At 41.3% G+C, this 19,526-nt stretch overlaps 1 long non-coding RNA gene across 1 annotated transcript; it reads left to right on the top strand.

The window, feature by feature from the left end:
• The first annotated feature begins 1,263 nt into the window (after positions 1 to 1,263).
• On the top strand, positions 1,264 to 12,643 carry LOC137225773 (uncharacterized). Its single transcript, XR_010944020.1, has 3 exons — positions 1,264 to 1,373; positions 10,720 to 10,774; positions 12,528 to 12,643. It is a non-coding gene; the product is annotated as an uncharacterized lncRNA (long non-coding RNA).
• The last annotated feature ends 6,883 nt before the right edge of the window (positions 12,644 to 19,526 follow it).

Below are 19,526 nucleotides of genomic sequence, written 5' to 3'. Positions count from 1 at the left end.
TTGGAAAGCACTTTGGGGAAGGATTAAGAGTCAGGTACTACAGTGGCAATCATATTGCAATATATAAATTATCAAATCAACATGTTGTAATCCTTAAACTTACACAATGTTACATGTCAAATATTTTTCAATTATAAAAAAATGTAAAAAAATGTCAGGTGCCCTGTGTTCCATAGTCATGGATCTCACTGGAGAAGATGTGGAAAGCGGGAGATGTCACGCAAAAATCTGGATTTCTGGCTTCTTCTTAAAAGTCCTGAAAGTCGAGCCCCCCTGGCCCACATTCCCACTCTCACCCCTAGTAAGATTCCCCCTCCAGCCAGGCATGGACCTGTGGTTTGCCTTGGCTCCCACCCTCCCTCCCATCCCTGCTCTGGCTGGCTCCTCTCCTGGGAGTCTGAGGTCCTACCAGATGAAGCTGACGGGACATCCCCCCCAGGATGAGAGAGTGATGGAAAGTTGTGAGTATCAGAGGCTGAGCGGGTGGTGTTGATGCCCCAGGAATGAAAGTCAGATGTTAAGAAACCACTTCCTGCAGCCAGAATTGTGACAGCCTGTGATGAAAGGCGAAAGGAAAACTACTGAGGGCTCCATCCCTAAAGAAACTTCAGAAAGCAGAGGCCAGCTGTTTGACACGGTCACAGGGAGGTCTTGCCCCGAAGCATGAATAATTCCTCCCAGTTCCTTTCAGCCATAGGGTTCTTTTTTTTTTTTTAACATCTTTATTGGAGTATAATTGCTTTACAGTGTGTGTTAGTTTCTGCTTTATAACAAAGTGAATCAGTTATACATATACATATGTTCCCATATCTCTTCCCTCTTGGGTCTCCCTCCCAGACTCCCTATCCCACCCCTCTAGGTGGTCACAAAGCACCGAGCTGATCTCCCTGTGCTATGCGGCTGCTTCCCACTAGCTATCTATTTTATGTTTGGTGTGTATATATGTCCATGCCACTCTCTCACTTTGTCCCACCTTACCCTTCCCCCTCCCCATAATCCTCAAATCCATTCTCTAGTAGGTCTGTGTCTTTATTCCCGTCTTACCCCTTAACGGTTCTTCATGACCGTTTTCTTAACTGCCTGTCTCAACATTTCTCATAGGGTTCTTATTCTAAGAGAAATGTTGAGACAGGCAGATGAGAATTTGCTCTGATTTCTTTAAGAAGTTGCTAAATAACCCTTGGTCCCTACACATTTTTCCCTTTTGTGCTCAGCTTAAAAAAAAAAAAAAAAAAAAGACTTGATTTTTTCTTCCAGAAAGTGCAGTTAGTATCACACTGTGAAGGGGAAGAGAAGACTAGAGGATGAAGATGGGACAGAGGAGAAGCCATGAGCAGGCTGCTCTCAGGGAACGACACCAAGCAGCAAGAAAGGTAGGCGTCGTTGCAGAGAAAGCTCTCTCGGAAAAAGCAAGTTTTGTGTCAATGCCAGTGAACGCTGCATATTCATCGAAAGAAATATGACTTAATTAATCTAGGGAAGGAGTATGGACTGACCTGGCCACCAACTCATTCAAAATAAGACTGTACTACGTTTTATGGGAGAGCTGCTAATGTCCAGGTGGAAGGGAGGTAGTGAGGGAGACAGGTCAGGCATTACATGGATAAGGATGCTCGAGGGTTCCACAGTGGGGTGGCCTCCATGACTTGTGGAAGAAACTAAGAGATATTTGGGGCAGCCTCCCAGCATGTGGACTGGAGGGCAATGGCAGTGTAAGGACTTCCATTTTTTTTTTTTTTTTTGGAATGAGACCGGGCTTTGAAAATATAAGAAAAGGAAAAGAGAAGGAAGCAGAACGTAAGAATGTCCATGGGAGCTGGTGAAAACAGAGCCGGGTACTGAGGCAGGACTGAGATGGAGAGCATGTGTCCCAGGGCAACTGTCTTCACATTCTCACCTGAGATATTTGTAACTATCTCAAGTAGTTGCAACCAGATACTGTGGTCTATATATTACTTTTCTTGTGATTGATTTTTCCTTCTTAGCTTAAAGGACTGCACTCAGAGTGATACAGATAAACTGATAAGCAGAGTAAGCACTTGCTAAGGGTCGCCGCGTAGAAACAGAGACGGAGGGAGCCTAGAGAGAGGTGGCTGACATTTCAGCCTTCGTTATATGATTTTCAAGTCAGATCCTTCTAGGTCTTCCTGTAAGGCTGGTGCCTCCTGGGCTGGCAGGGGAAGATGAACCAGACTCATCAGTAAGAAGGGGCACCTCAATGAGGGGAGGATAGCACAGCCAGGGCAAATGAGGCCCTGGGTACTTCCCAGGAGGCAGGGAAGTTATCATTCATTTTTAAGTCCATTTATTCTATGGTTGTTGAAAGGGGGACCCAGAGATTTGAACTAATATGTCTAATTCACGTGGCTACTTGAGGCCAGGGCAAATGGAGCCTTTTCGTTTGTGGAGAAGGTGTTCTCTGAGCCTAACACAAGTGATCTTCCATATTGAGAAATGCACTGAAAACCATCCTTCTGAAGTTTGAGGTCCTGGAAGGGTCAGGAGCTGAGAAAGTCCTAAGGACTGTGGGTGCTGCAGCCCCTTTTTCTAGGGACAAAGGCCAGAACTTGAAAACTGTTCTGGACTTGGGACAGGACCACACAGAGGCCGAGGGTTCAAGGCTAGGAGCTTTTGACTTTTAACTCTCTGTAGGCTGACGTATGGGTGGGGTGGAGGTCTGAGGCCCCTCTCAGCTCACAGAGGCAGTGGTTCTAGACTTCTCACCCTCTCCAAGCCAGCAACACTGTGTGTCCTGGGAACGCAAGAGTCACTCTTGTAGGACTGGAAAAGAAGACACCTGCCTTTTCTGGCACGATCTTTAATAAGTAGACTCAGGAAATTGGGTATAAGTCAGAGTGCTGATTCTATGAGCTACGTGACCTCAGGCAGGGGACTAGCCTCTTGGAGCTCAATTTCATCAGAAACACAAAGAGGGTGGGTTGAATGATGTCTAAGCAACCTTCTGACCACAGTATTTTATGATTCTGTGTTCTGTGACCCCTGTCTTCCTTGGGAGGATCTTCAATCATTCTTTTCATTACTATTGCCTTTGTTCATATTAATAATTGCTTTTTATTATTACTCCTCAGTCTGATTGATTGATTGGAGCACAAGGACAATCAGTCCTTATGACAAGGACAGCAGCCAGGCATGGTTTAAGCAGTCATGGTTGAAACAGAAATTCTGCGGGAGCTGAAGTGACGGTCACTAATGCTCCCACCCTCCAGGGCTCATCCAGCAGACTTTTTCTCCTGGGTACGGCAGGAGTCTGGGGTGATCCAAGGTTGCATGAGGGAGGCGTGACTTTGTCATTTGGGGAAAAAGGGTCCAGTGTCCTATTTTTGCTCAGGGGAGATGGCAGCTCTTTTACATTTTATGCTTAAGTTTAGTGCTGATTTGGGAGGATTTTGAAGAGGCAGCATGGAGTACTGGATAAGAACACGAGCTCTAGAGGCAGAATGAAGGATTGCATATTCCAGCTCCCCTACCTGATTAACTGTGCATACTCAGAGAAGTTATTTCTTCTCTGTGTCTCAGTTTTCTCATCTGTAAAATGGGCATAATCCCAGGTCCTATTTCACAGGGCTATTGGAGGATTGAGTGAATACATGTTAGCGCAAAGCCTGACTAATAGTGACTATTGTGATGATCTTCTCAACCACCTTGTTACACAAATAATAGGAGTGAGGCTGAGAGAGAGAGAGAGAGAGAATGAGAATGACTTGACCATGAGCACACGGCCAGTGGTGGCAGAGTTGGATGAATGCTTTGTTATCCTGATTTGGTGGTGGTCTTGAGGGTCATGCTACCTCCCTGGATTTCCTATAACATACTCCAAACAATTTTTCTAAACGTGTGTCACCTACTCCCAGCACTGATCACAGCCAGCCAGCCCGGCTGTCCCAGTGTTGCCTGCACACAGGCAGCAGTCCAGCTTCCCCATCTCTACCCTGGGATTTCCTTCCTGCTTTTCTCTACCACTTTCGGGGAGCACATCCAGGCCACTCTTGGAAGTGTGGACACTTCCCAGACTCCTCCAAGGCACAGCCCCCTCTAAATGCCCTTATTCCTATTGCCTGTGCTTCACCTTAAGGTATGGGTCACCTTGCATGGTCATTGCCACCTGGTCCCTGCTGTCAAGAACTTTGTGGGCACTCTCATTTGGGGCTTAACACCTACTGAACTTCACCCTCTCTTGCTGGAAGCTTCCCTCCTGCACTCCCATGACCTAGTAGCCTGCCCTAATTCTCTCCTTCCTTTGCTGCAAATGAGATGGGTGGTGGCAGAGCCCACTGCTTATACTCCTTTTCACACTGAACACTTCTGCTTACTTGCTGTTGAAAATCCAGCCAAGCAGCCCCTCCTTCATGAGCACAAAGAGAAACTCAACTAATGGAGACATAGACATAGAGAATGAACTTGAAGACATGGTGGGGGAGGGGGAATCTGGGGCGAAGTGAGAGTAGCAGCGACATATATACACTGTCATGTAAAATAGATAGCTAGTGGGAAGCAACAGCATAGCACAGGGAGATCATCTTGGTGCTTTGCGGCAACCTAGAGGGGTGGGAAAGGGAGGGTGGGAGGGAGATGCAAGAGGGCGGGTATATGGGGATATATGTATGCATATGGCTGATTCACTTTGTTGTACAACAGAAACTAACACAGTATTGTGAAGTAATTATACCCCAATAGAGATCTATTAAAAAAAAAAAACAACTAGGGATCTCTGTGATTCCAAGACAGCCCAGAGCTCATGAACCCTTTTAAGAGGAAACATTTACGATAGGGTTGGAGTTAAAGTATTTTCCCCAGCACACAACTATGTGTTGACTCTTTTCAAAGAAGCAGGTTAAGGAGCAAAGAACTGAATTTCCATTTTAAATACTGGTTTGCAGTTGCACAAGTCATTTTCCAAACTCTTCTTTCTCTCTTTTTTCTTTTTTTCTTTTTTTTTGTGGTATGCGGGCCTCTCACTGTTGTGGCCTCTCCCGTTGCGGAGCACAGGCTCCAGACAGGCAGGTTCAGCGGCCACGGCTCACGGGCCTAGCCGCTCCACGGCATATGGGATCTTCCCAGACCGGGGCACGAACCCATGTCCCCTGCATCAGCAGGCGGACTCTCAACCACTGCGCCACCAGGGAAGCCCCTTTCTCTCTTTTTTAATTTAACATCATTATTAGAGTATAATTGCTTTACAATGGTGTGTAACTTTCTGCTGTATGACAAAGTGAGTCAGCTATATGTATACATGTATCCCCATATCCCTTCCCTCTTGCATCTCCCTCCCACCCTCCCTATCCCACCCCTATAGGTAGACACAAAGCACCGAGCTGATCTCCCTGTGCTATGCAGCTGCTTCCTACTAGCTATCTATTTTACATTTGGTAGTGTATATATGTCCATGCCACTCTCTCACTTCATCCCAGCCTACCTTCCCCCTCCTCGTGTCCTCAAGTCCATTCTCTATGTCTGTGTCTTTATTCCTGTCCTGCCCCTAGGTTCTTCAGAACCATTTTTTTTTTTTTTTTTAGATTCCAGATATATGTGTTAGCATATGGTATTTGTTTTCCTCTTTCAGACTTACTTCACTTTGTATGACAGACTCTAGGTCCATCCACCTCACGACAAATAACTCAATTTCGTTTCCTTTTATGGCTGAGTAATATTCCATTGTATATATGTGCCACATGCCACATCTTCTTTATCCATTCATCCAGTGATGGACACTTAGGTTGCTTCCATGTCCTGGCTATTGTAAATAGTGCTGCAATGAACATTGTGGTACATAACTCTTCTTGAATTATGGTTTTCTCAGGGTATATGCCCAGTAGTGGGATTGCTGGGTCGTATGGTAGTTCTATTTTTAGTTTTTTAAGGAACCTCCATACTGTTCTTCATAGTGGCTGTATCAATTTATATTCCCACCAACAGTGCAAGAGGGTTCCCTTTTCTCCACACTCTCTCCAGCATTTTTTGTTTGTAGATTTTCTGTTGATGGCCATTATGACTGGTGTGAGGAGATACCTCACCGTAGTTTTCATTTGCATTTCTCTAATGATTAGTGATGTTGAGCATCCTTTCATGTGTTTGCTGGCAATCTGTATATCTTCTTTGGAGGAATGTCTATTTAGATCTTCTGCCCATTTTTGGATTGGGTTGTTTGTTTTTTGATACTGAGCTGCATGAGCTGCTTGTATATTTTGGAGATTAATCCTTTGTCAGTTGCTTTGTTTGCAAATATTTTCTCCCATTCTGAGGGCATTTTGTGTGTGTGTGTGTGTCTTGTTTATGGTTTCTTGGCTGTGCAAAAGCTTTTAAGTTTCATTAGACCCCATTTGTTTATTTTTGTTTTTATTTCCATTTCTCTAGGAGGTGGGTCAAAAAGAATCTTGCTGTGATTTATGTCATAGAGTATTCTGCCTATGTTTTCCTCTAAGAGTTTTATAGTGTCTGGCCTTACATTTAAGTCTTTAAACCATTTTGATTTTTTTTGTGTGTATGGTGTTAGGGAGTGTTCTAATTTCATTCTTTTACATGTAGCAGTCCAGTTTTCCCAGCATCACTTATTGAAGAAGCTGTCTTTTCTCCATTGTATATTCTTGCCTCCTTTATCAAAGATAAGGTGACCATATGTGTGTGGCTTTATCTCTGGGCTTTCTATCCAGTTCCATTCAACTATATTTCTGTTTTTGTGCCAGTACCATACTGTCTTGATTACTGTAGCTTTGCAATATAGCCTGAAGTCCAGGAGCCTGATTCCTCCAGCCCCGTGTTTCTTTCTCAAGATTGCTCTGGCTACTCGGGGTCTTTTGGGTTTCCATACAAATTGTGAATTTTTTTCTTCTAGTTCTGTGAAAAATCCCATTGGTAGTTTGAATCTGTAGATTGCTTTGGGTAGTACAGTCATTTTCACAATGCTCATTCTTCCAATCTAAGAACATGGTATATCTCTCCATCTGTTTGTATCATTTTTAATTTCTTTCATCAGTGTCTTGTAGTTTTCTGCAAACAGGTCTTTTGTCTCCTTAGGTAGGTTTATTCCTAGGTATTTTATTCTTTTTGTTGCAATGGCAAATGGAAGTGTTTCCTTAATTTCTCTTTCAGATTTTTCGTCATTAATGTGGAGAAATGCGAGAGATTTCTGTGCATTACTTTTGTATCCTGCTACTTTACCAAATTCATTGATTAGCTCTAGTAGTTTTCTGGTAGCACCTTTAAGATTCTCTATGTATAGTATCATGTCATCTGCAAACAGTGACAGTTTTATTTCTTCTTTTCTAATTTGGATCCCTTTTATTTCTTTTTCTTCTCTAATTGCTGTGGCTAAACCTTCTAAAACTATGTTGAATAAGAGTGGTGAGAGTGGGCAACCTTGTCTTGTTCCTGATCTTAGTGGAAATGGTTTCAGTTTTTCACCATTGAGGACGATGTTGGCTGTGGGTTTGTCATATATGGCCTTTATTATGTTGAGGTAAATTCCCTCGATGCCTACTTTCTGTAGGGTTTTTATCATAAATGGGTGTTGAATTTTGTTGAAAGCTTTCTCTGCATCTATTGAGATGATCATATGGTTTTTCTCCTTCAGTTTGTTAAGATGGTGTATCACATTGACTGATTTGTGTATATAAGAATCCTTGCATTCCTGGGATAAACCACACTTGATCATGGTGTATGATCCTTTTAATGCGCTGTTGGATTCTGTTTGCTAGTGTTTTGTTGAGGATTTTTTGCATCTGTGTTCCTCAGTGATATTGGCCTATAGTTTTCTTTTTTTGTGACATCTTTGTCTAGTTTTGGTATTAGCTTGATGGTGACCTTGTAGAATGAGTTTGGGAGTGTTCTATCCTCTGCTATGTTTTGGAAGAGTTTGAGAAGGATAGGTTTAGACTCTTCTCTACATGTTTGATACAATTCGCCTGTGAAGCTATCTGGTCCTGGGCTTTTGTTTGTTGGAAGATTTTAAATTACAGTTTCAATTTCAGTGCTTGTGATTGGCCTGTTTATATTTTCTATTTCTTCCTTGTTCAGTCTCGGAAGGTTGTACTTTTCTAAGAATTTTTCTATGTCTTCCAGGTTGTCCATTTTATTGGCATATAGTTGCTTGTAGTAATCTCTCATGATCCTTTGTATTTCCGCAGTGTCAGTTGTTACTTCTCCTTTTTCATTTCTAATTCTATTGATTTGAATTTTTTCCCTTCTTTCCTTGATGAGTCTGTCAAATGGTTTATCAATTTTGTTTATCTTCTCACAGAACCAGCTTTTAGTTTTATTGATCTTTGCTATCATTTCCTTCATGTATTTTTCATTTATTTCTGATCTGATCTTTATGATTTCTTTCCTTCTGCTAACTTTGGGGGGTTTTGTTCTTCTTTCTCTAATTGCTTTAGATTTAAGTTTAGGTTTTTTATTTGAGATGTTTGTTGTTTCTTGAGGTAGGATTGTATTGCTATAAACTTCCCTCTTAGAACTGCTTTTGCTGCATCCCATAGGTTTCGGGTCATCGTGTTTTCACTGTCATTTGTTTCTAGGTATTTTTTGATTTCCTCTTTGATTTCTCCAGTGATCTTCTGGTTAGTTAGTAGTGTATTGTTTAGCGTCCATGTGTTTGTATTTTTTGCAGATTTTTTTCCTGTAATTGATATCTAGTCTTATAGCATTGTGGTCTGAAAAGATACTTGATAAGATTTCAGTATTCTTAAATTTACCAAGGCTTGATTTGTGACCCAGGATATGAGGTATTCTGGAGAATGTTCCATGAGCCCTTGAGAAGAAAGTGTATTCAGCTGTTTTGGGATGGAATGTCCTAGGAATATCATTTAAGTCCCTCTTGTTTAATGTATCATTTAAAGCCTGTGTTTCCTTATCTATTTTCATTTTGGATGATCTGTCCATTTGTGAAATAGAGTCTTAAAGTCCCCTACTATTATTGTGTTACTGTTGATTTCCCCTTTTATGGCTGTTAGCATTTGCCTTGTGTATTGAGGTTCTCCTAATGTTGGGTGCATAAATACTTACAATTGTTATATCTTCTTCTTGGATTTACCCCTTGATCATTATGTAGTGTCCTTCTTTGTCTCTTGTAATAGTCTTTATTTTAAAGTCTATTTTGTCTGATATGAGAATTGCTACTCCAGTTTTCTTTTGACTTCCAGTTGCATGGAATATCTTTTTCCATCCCCTCACTTTCAGTCTGTATGTGTCCCTAGGTCTGAAGTAGGTCTCCTGTAGACAGCATATATACGGGTCTTGTTTTTGTATCCATTCAGCCAGTCTATGTCTTTTGATTGGAGCATTTAATCCATTTACATTTAAGGTAATTATCTATATGTATGTTCCTCTTACCATTTCTTAATTGTTTTGGGTTTGTTTTTGTAGGTCTTTTCCTTCTCTTGTGTTTCCTGCCTAGAGAAGTTCCTTTAGCATTTGTTGTAAAGCTGGTTTGGTGGTGCTGATTTCTCTTAGCTTTTGCTTGTCTGTAAAGGTTTTAATTTCTCCATCAAATCTGAATGAGATCCTTGATGGGTAGAGTAATCTTGGTCGTAGGTTTTTTTCCTTTCATCACTTTAAATATGTTCTGCCACTCCCTTGTTTTTGCAGAGTTTCTGCTGGAAGATCAGCTATTAACCTTGTGGGGATTCCCTTGTATGTTATTTGTTGCTTTTCCCTGCTGCTTTTAATATTTTTTCCTTGTATTTAATTTTTGATAGTTTGATTAGTATGTGTCTTGTCATGTTTCTCCTTGGATTTATCCTGTATGGGATTCTCTGTGCTTCCTGGACTTGATTGACTATTTCCCCTCCCATGTTAGGGAAGTTTTCAACTATAATCTCTTCAAATAGTTTCTCAGACCCTTTCTTTTTCTCTTCTCCTGGGACCACTATATTCAAATGTTGGTGCATTTAATGTTTTCCCAGAGGTGTCTGGGACTGTCCTCAATTCTTTTCATTTTTTTTCCTTTATTCTTCTCTGCAGTAGTTATTTCCACTATTTTGTCTTCCAGGTCACTTATCCATTCTTCTGCCTCAATTATTCTGCTATTGATTCCTTCTAGAGAATTTTTAATTTCATTTGTTGTGTTGTTTGTCAGTGTTTGCTCTTGGTTCTTTTAGGTCCTTGTTAAACATTTGTTGTATTTTCTCCATTCTATTTCCAAGATTTTGGATCATCTTTACTATTAGTACTCTGAATTCTTTTTCAGGTAGACTTCCTATTTTCTTCATTTGTATGGTCTGGTGGGTTTTTGTCTTGCTCCTTCATCTGCTCTGTGTTTCTCTGTCTTCTCATTTTGCTTAACTTACTGTGTTTGGTGTCTCCTTTTCGCAGGTTGCAGGTTCATAGTTCCCATTGTTTTTGGTGTCTGCCCCCAGTGGTTAAGGTTGGTTCAGTGGGTTGTGTAGGCTTCCTGGTGGAGGGGACTGGTGCCTGTGTTCTGGTGGATGAGTCTGGATCTTCTCTTTCTGGTGGGCAGGACTGCATCTGATGGTGCGTTTTGGGGTGTCTGTGAACTTATTATGATTTTAGGCATCTTCTCCGCTAATGGGTGGGTTTGTGTTCCTGTCTTGCTAATTGTTTGGTATGGGGTGTCCAGCACTGGAGGTTGATGGTCATTGAGTGGAGCTGGGTCTTAGCACTGAGATAGAGATCTCTGGGAGATATAACAAGGGGTCGGGAGGTCTCTGGTGGACCAAAGTCCTGAACTCAGCTCTCCCATTTCAGAGACTCAGGCCTGACACCGGCTGGAGCACCAAGACCCTGTCAGCCACATGGCCAGGTACGTTGGGAGTTTCTTGCCTTTTGGGAAGTCTGAGGTCTTCTGCCAGCATTCTGTAGGTGTTCTGTAGAAGTTGTTCCACATGTAGATGTATTTTTGGTGTATCTGTGGGGAGGAAGGTGATCTGCACATCTTACTCCCCCACCATCTTGTAGGTCCTCCTTCAAATTTTCTTTCTATAATTAGAGTAATACAATGGCCCCACTCACAATGGTTTGCAGCATTTAGTTTGTTTTTATTCACATAAATATTACTCACAAATTTTAATTGTGTAAGAAATCATAGTGTTAAGGAAAGATAAGTCATGTGAATATATTTATTTCAGTATATTTTTTAAAAAGTGGTAATTTTTTAAAAGCAGTGAATTCCTGGGTCGACCTAGTAGCAGAACCTGGGGGGGGTCCTCTGGTACCAAGTATACATCTATTTCCCTGGGTTCCTGCCTGCAGAGTGACCTAGGTGAGTCCCTCAATCATTTTAGGACTTCATTCCCTTATCAGTAAATGAAGTTGATGACCTGCCCTTCTGATTTCCCCAAGCAACTATAAAGATAAAATGAAATGGGCTGCAAATCATAAAGCACTAAGCTATGATGCTGTGATATTTAGTACTGTTTCAGTCCTCTAGTTTGCTTTCAGTCCAGTTATGTATACTTTTTTGATTGAGAGTTTGACGTACAAGTTTGAGTCAGATCAGTTTGTTTCTTTAAAATATGTACAGACATACATTTTTTTTCTCCTTTTGGTTGTACATATCTCCATGCATTTTAAAACTTTCTAAACTTTCTAAATTTCTGAATGACCTATGTTTAAATTTTTGTTTTTATATACTGAAATTATACAAATTTTGTGTGTGTCAAGAACTTGTTCCGTATGACTGTGGTATCGAAAATAATGTGAATAACTTTTGAAATAATATAAACTATGCTTAATTTGTATTAAGAACTGGTACCACTATATAATATTTTTTCCCCTGTATTAAATCTTTTAAATACCAAGAAAAAAAAAAAGGGACAGAGTATAAATCACAATTGTGATGTTAAATTATGTCTCAAATGTCATGTATAAGGGACAGAGTATAAATCACATTTGTGATGTTAAATTATGTCTCAAATGTCATGACTTCATCTTCAGGACCTTTCTGCAGGGGAAATCTGAGACAGTGGTTCTATTGCCTGTTTCTCTTCAGCCTTTGAACCTGCCCGTCTGCATTGCCTCCTTCTATTCTTTCTGCCGCTGCTGACACGGGTTTGTGACCTCCCACCACTGGGTGACATTATTGATTTCTCCTCACATTCTTTGCCATGAGCTTGCAAATACTTTCATTTGTCTCAGGGGCTCTGAGCCTCACCACCTTGCTTCTCATTCCTGCCTCCTCCACCCTTCGGAAAAGCTTTGCCTGTGAAACTGGCCTCTGCTACCTTCCGCAACTTTTTCATTCATGGGCTTGCTGGGCCCATCTCCTCTGATGTGCCTCTTCTCCTCAGTAGGTTCTTGTTGTCTCAGCTGCTTGGGATGCTTGTGTGACTTCCCTGACCCGGGACAGACTCCACCTGCCTTCTTTCCTCTCCCACGCTGATGAGAACCCCCATTTTACCCTGCTGGGGATGCATCCCAGCCAAAGCTCAGCAGGCTGAGGCTACAGACCCCACGTTGAAGAAGGAGTCCTGCCTCTTCCTCTCTTGAGCCTCCATTTGGGGAAGCCACCAGGAAGGAAAGGGCCAATCTGTGGTTTTTCCTCTCTTTTTTTCCAGTTTAACCTGCTAGTGTGCTGGGAAAGAGTTCAGACCTTTACCTGCAGAACGAATGAAATGAAACCCCAGGCTGCACATTCTCTGTGGAAGACCAAGATAGTTAACATCAGAAGGGAATTTGGGGAGTATCTTGTTCAGCTACCTCATTCCACAGGTGAGAAAGTAGAGACAGGAAATGAAACGGCCTGCATGAGGGCATGATGCCAGGCCAGTGGTAGTACTGTGTATCTAAGATGATTAACATATAGTTCCTGTCCTGAGTTGCTCACACTCATGCGACAAGGACACATTTACTATATTGAGTGGACAGACATTGCTACCTACTGATTAACTAGTCCTCTCTCATAGTTTCCTTTTAATGAAGTCCTCCACCTCTCCAAAAGCAATCTACCATCTCCCTGGAGGTCTAGCTCCCAACCAATCTGTGTGTAGATCTCAAAGTGTATCAAAGGGATCTCCAAACCATGTCCTTTTCACCCAAGGCTGCTCCTTTACCCTCTGCCACACTTCTCCTTGGAGCTTGTGAGGATCTCCAGTGGGGATAGCATAGCTGAAGAAGACACCTCTCCCCCACTCTTTGCAAGGACTGAAGACCCTCTCACTACTCAGGGCACCGCAGGAAATTCCCAGCACTTTCATCAGCTCAGGGCCTCTGGAAGTGAAAAGAGACCTCTTTTTCCAAAAAATGATTTGACCTCTTTGGTCTATAATGTTACTGTGCATTGCTTGGGAGAGCCCAGTGGGTACCATAAGTTACTGGAAAAGCCCCTCTCTATTCTGCTTTTCATTTCATGAGCCCTTATTTCTTCTACAGGAGAGATGAGGAGAAGCTGGTTAAAGATGTCCTTGGAGAGGATGAGAAATTGGTAGGAAAAAACCTCTGGATCAATCATTGAGCACTTAACTTTTCAGGATCCTACATCAGTTATCTATGACTGTAGAACAAACTACTCCAAAACTCAGTGACTTAAAACAACTACTTTATTGCACATTGTTCTGTGGGTCAGGAATCTGGGCAAGGCTCAGTGGGATGACTTATCTCCACTCTACATGGTGTCCCCTGGGACTGCCCACCTGGGGTTGGAGCATCCAAAATGGCCACATTTTTGTGTCTGAGGCCTTGGATGTTTGTTGGGGTGCCTCAGTTGCCCACATGGCCTCTTTCTCCAGCAGGATAGTCTGGGATTCTTTACCTATTGGCTAAGTTTAGAAAGGAAAGCTTCTGTGTAAGAGCTTACCATGCCTCTGCTTGTGTCACTTGATGTCATCTCTTGACCAGGGCAAGTGACATGGCCAAGCTCAGAGTCAGTGTGATAAAGACTACACGAGGAGGCATGATGTTTGGGGGCCATCTGCCGCCCCTAAAATACACAGTTGATCACCAAACAGTTCCTTGTGGCAGAGACTGTAGCTATGCAGTTCACTTATCCTCACCCCAGCTTGCAAGACTTTTTGAATCTCAGCCCATCCACCAGTACCCACTCCCCTCTTTTACCCTGTCTGCTCACATTTCAGATAGCATCCCTGTACTCTGTACTAGAGCAGGTTACTTTGTTTCCAACACATGTCAGCAAGCATGAGTAAAGAGGAGCTCTGGCCTTTTAGGGTGGATTTAATAAACACTCTTCTCGAAATAAAATAATCTCTAGATTTTCCATTAGTGGGCATAGTCTGTGCAGAGGCTCAGAGTGAGGTACAGAGATATGGGCACCTGGCTGCACCCTGGCTTCAAGGGGCAAGGATGTCAGGGAAATAATATTGAAGCCATCTAGTCACATGGAGTGGGTAATTGGCCTTGGGTTGCCAAGGGAGAGTGATTCAGAGTGTGATGCTAGAGTCAGTCCGCCTGTGACATGTGATTAAACCATACTTAGTAACTCTGGAAAAACTAAGTACCCTCTCTGAGCTGCAGTTTCTACCTATGGAAAATAGGAACAATATATATCAATCAATCAACCAAGATTGTTTTGAAGATCAAATGGTAACACATGTCAGATATTTATCACTATGCCTATTACATAGCAATGTCTCGCAAGCTTGACTATTTTTATTGACACAATACAAACTTACCCATCTCCCCACTATTCTCCTTAAAAAATGAAATCCAAAAATATGTATATCCTAGTGCAGAAGAATAGGAGAAAAAAAGGAAGAAAAAAGTGAGGAAGGAGAATGAGAGAAAGAGAGGGTAAGGGACCAAAATAAAGGGAGAGAAGACAAAAAGGAGACAAAAAGGAGAGTGGGGAATAGGAGAGAAAACGGAGACAAAAAGAGATGGCAAGGCTGTGCACATACATGCTTTAAGACATCATTTTCCAAGAAGGACTCGCATCTCTGGGGTTACCCAAAGCTCACTTGGCTCCTGGCAAACCTAAAGCATTTGCCAGTGGGAGAGGCAGAGGGGTGTATGTCAGAGAGTAAATGAATGTTGCCGCCCTAAGTGTCTGTACCAACTTGGACAGGATTGTATGGACAAAAAGGAAGGGAGTGGGAGTGGGGGAAGGGAACTATTTCTCAGAGCAAGGCTGAGTGATTGGCTGGGAATTCAACCATGAGACCTAGCCCATTAATAAGTCTGCAAATAATACATACAGCTTCTCCCTACATTTCCAGATCCCAAAGGAAAAACAGAACAGCCCAGCTCTCCACGTGCTTTTCCAGACCAAGTCCTTTTCAGTTTATCCCTCCTGCTTTGCACCTCTTTGGTCCCTTTCTTCCACCAGGGACCTAAGGGCTGGGTGCTGGTATGGATAGAAAGGGAAATTCTTGCAAAGAATGAGCAGGAGCAGAGTGACTTGAAGGTCCCATCCCTGATCCAAGATCCATTCTCTGCCATAACGTGACTCCTGGGCTGGGATTGCAGACTCCATCCATGTGCAGGTGGAAGAATTAGTGATGACTTAAAACCAAGATATGGATGGTGTGAAAACACCTTCTCTAATTTATGGAGCTCAAAACTTGGGATGATAAAAAGTGCTCCCTTTGGCAGGCAGGGTCACAAGAACTCTCTCTGGACATCAGCATCTCCAGATCTCCCCTTCTGGTTTATGTCACTGACCACAGTGCAGGCTCAATCACTTGAGGAGGACCCTCCTCCAAAATTGTTTGTGATGATATATTTCTTTCTTTCATATATAAGTATCTTTTAATAACTACTTTAAAAGATTTAGAATTAAGGGTAGAATATTTAGATTATAAATTCATATTATTAATATTTTTGTATTTAGAAATCTGTGCATTTTTGATACTTTATGTTCTTATCATATTTAAGGGAATTTGGTCTATTAGAATTACAGACTAACCTTGTAACTTCAATTTACAATAAGTAATTGAATGATTAATTTAGATATGAGTTTTGGTTGAAATCTTAGTTTATATAATATTCAAATAATTAAGAAAACTTAATCACTATTTTAAAAGGTTAATTTATTAGATTTATAAGAATCATTTAAGTAATTGAGAAAATTTATTGGACAATCAAAGTTCTTTTAAGTAAAATCCAATATATTAAATTTATCAATGCAGCACAGACTGTTTTCTTTAATAAGTTTGTAACTGGGATCAAATCTCCTTAAAAAGTGATGGTTAAACTCACTAGCTCCATAATGAGAACTGGAAGATGTATAAATCAAAAGTAATAGATTAAAGAAGAACTAGATTTTTGAACGTGGACCCTTAATTAATAGAATATTTTTAAAATTTAATTTTAAAATGACCTCTGAATAACATTTTCTGCTCATAAAAGCTACCTGGAGAACATAAAAGACATTACATTAAGATTATTTTGTTCACGGAGATTATCAGCGTATTGGCTTTCTATTGCTGTATTAAAAAATTACCTCAAATTGAGCAGCTTAAATGAATGCCAATTATTTATTATCTCACAGTTTTCATGGGTCAGTAATCCAGGCACAAATTCACTGGGTCCTTGTCTCAGGGTTTTACAAGGCTGCAATTGAGATTTCAGGCAGGGCTAGGGTCTCATCTGAGGATCGAGGTCCTCTTCCAAGTTCACATGAGTGTTGGCAGAATTCATTTCTTTGCAGCTATAGAACTCACAGTGGCTTGCCTCTTCCAGGTCAGCAAGAGAAAGCATCTCTAACTTCTAAACACTGTTTTAGTTTTAGCTTTTTATTTTATATTGGAGTATAGCCGATTAACAATGCGGTGATAGTTTCAGGTGCACAGCAAAGAAACTCAGCCATACATATACATGTATCCATTCTCCCCCAGACTCTCCTCCCATCCAGGCTGCCAAATAACATTGAGCAGAGTTCCCTGTGCCATACAGTAGGTCCTTGTTATAAACCCTGTTTTAAAGAGTTCATCTGATTAGGCCAGGCCCATCCAGGATAATCTCCCTCTTAATTAACTCAAAGCCAACAGACTGAGTGAAAGGAGGAAAGAAATAGGTGAGGGAGATTAAGAGATAGAAACTTCCAGTTGCAAACTATGTAAGTCATAGGTATGAAATGTGTAACGTGCGGAATATGGTCAACAACTATGTGGAATCTCTGTTTGGTGATATATTGTAACTAGACTTCTCATGGTGATTGTTTTGAAGTTTATAGAAATATCGAATCACTATGCTGTGTAACAGGAAATAACGGAGTGTTGTAGGTCAATTATACTTCAAAACAAACATACAAAGAAACTCATAGAGAAAGAGATCAGATTTGTGGTTACCAGAGGCAGGGGGTGAGGGAGGAGGAATTAGATAAAGTCAAAAAGTACAAACTTCCAGTTATAAGATAAATAACTACTAGGGATGTGATATACAGCCTGATGAATATAATTAACACTATGTTATATATGAAAATTGTTAAAAAAGTAAATCCTAAGAGTTCTCATCACAAGGAAAAAGTGTTTTCTGTTTTTTAATTCTGTTTTTTAAATTTTTCTATATGAGGTGATGTTCACTAAACTTATTGTGATAATCATTTCACGATGTATGTAAGTGAAATCATTATGCTTTACACCTTAAACTTATACAGTGCTTAATAATACGTCAATTATATCTCAGTAATACTAGAAAAAATAAAATAAAATAAAACATTTAAGAAAGCCAACTGATTAAGGTCCTTAATTACCTCTGTGAAAGTTCATTTACCTTTGCCCTATAACGTACCAATCACAGGAGTAACACCTCATCATACTCACAAGTCCCACACACACTCAAGTTGGGAGGAATTCTACAGTGTGTGGATGCCAGAGGGTGAGGATGTTGGGGCCATCTTAGATTTCTGTCTGCCACAGTTAATAACAGTATCTTTCTTTCTTTACCATGGACGCCCACAGGGCATCACGTCTACCACGCTAATATCTTCCTCACACTCACCTCTTCTCCTCACATCCTATCAATCAGAGTATGATTGATGCTGTGTCCCCATCATTTCTTGACCACATACCTTCTTCTCTAGAACCATTGCTTCTACGTGGGTTCATTTAAGGCCTTATCTCTTGCTGGCCTTTCAATGTTACCAACCTGGTTTCCTTGTGTCCACTCTGACCTCCTCAATCCCTTCTCCACCCTGTAGCCAGGGAGATCTTCCTTCAGTGTAAATCTGATCACCTCATTTCTCAATTTACAATCTGTGGTATGATGGTTACATTTCAGACTTCTTCCTTGCATGTTTTTTCCCAATCCAACCCCTGCCTTGTCTCTAACTTCACCCCTCTCCAATCTCTCTTCTATAGCCTACACCCTATTCATTTCTTATGTTGCTATCATTCCAAACTGTTGCAACTTCCCACATGGGTCAAACCTCATACTTGTTTTCATGACTCTCTCTGCCTGCTAGTTCTGTCCCACACCTGTAGTGGTAGGTCTCTGTCCATCTGGTAGACCCTCAAAGACTTGGCATGAGGTTAAACTTCTCTCTAAGGACTTCCATACTCTCTACTGGTACACTTGACTATTCTTTTTTTTTTTTGCTCCAGTCCCTCATAACCTGTATAGACATTATGACCCTGTAACACTTTACTGCATATATCTGTATAATAAATCTATATCTATCTATGTCTTTCCATCTTTCTCCTAGATAACAAGACCCTTGGAGACAGAAACAGTTTCTTTTTATTGTGGTAGCCACAGTAATTGACACGGTGTTAAGGATATAATAGACAATTTATGCTTTTTAATAAAGGAAGGAACCAAGAAGTAAATAAAAGCCTCAATTCTCAGAACTTTAGTTTTCTTAATGAAGGTGATATGATCTATAACCCAGGGCTAACATTAAGTACTAGTCTGTCTTTGTTGCCAGTATAGCTCAGGGATGGCAGGAAAATTGACTCCATCTGTATGTACTGAATCTTTTAGAATCATATGGCATGGCTTGGCATGATAAATTAGCAGAATTGTAACAGTGCGACAATAGCTTTCTTCATGATAACAAAATGTAGCTGTGGTGGCCATGTGGCTGTGTCTCACAGATCTCCTACTGTAGGAAGCTTAGTTGACTGAGGGCCTTGGATGCTGCATTCTAAAATCCATCACTGGGGCTTCCCTGGTGGCTCAGTGGTTAAGAATCTGCCTGTCAATGCAGGGGACACGTGTTCGAGCCCCTGGTCTGGGAAGACCCCACATGCCATGGAGCAACTAAGCCTGTGCACCACCACTACTGAGCCTGCACTCTAGAGCTCGAGAGCCACAACTACTGAGCCCATTTGCCACAACTACTGAGCCCATTTGCCACAACTACTGAAGTCCACTCGCTTAGGGCCCGTGCCCTGCAACAAGAGAAGCCACCGCAATGAGAAGCCTGTGCACCGCAGCGAAAAGTAGCCCCTAATGCCACAACTAGAGAAAGCCTGCTCACAGTAACGAAGACCCAACGCAGCCAAAGATAAATAAAATTTAAAAATAATAAAAAAAGAAAATTCAACTGAGTAAAATTTAAAATAAATAAACAAAATCCACCACTGTTTGCTCTGAGGCCAAGCCTCCCACACATTGCTCCCTGCTAATGGTTCAGTGCACTGGGACTAAGACAGATCCAT

The sequence above is a fragment of the Pseudorca crassidens genome, chromosome 6 (assembly GCF_039906515.1).
Source record: "Pseudorca crassidens isolate mPseCra1 chromosome 6, mPseCra1.hap1, whole genome shotgun sequence".
Taxonomy (NCBI): Eukaryota; Metazoa; Chordata; class Mammalia; order Artiodactyla; family Delphinidae; genus Pseudorca; species Pseudorca crassidens.
The sequence above is the reverse complement of the archived record's forward strand: the minus strand, read 5'-3'. Positions and strand labels throughout refer to the sequence as shown.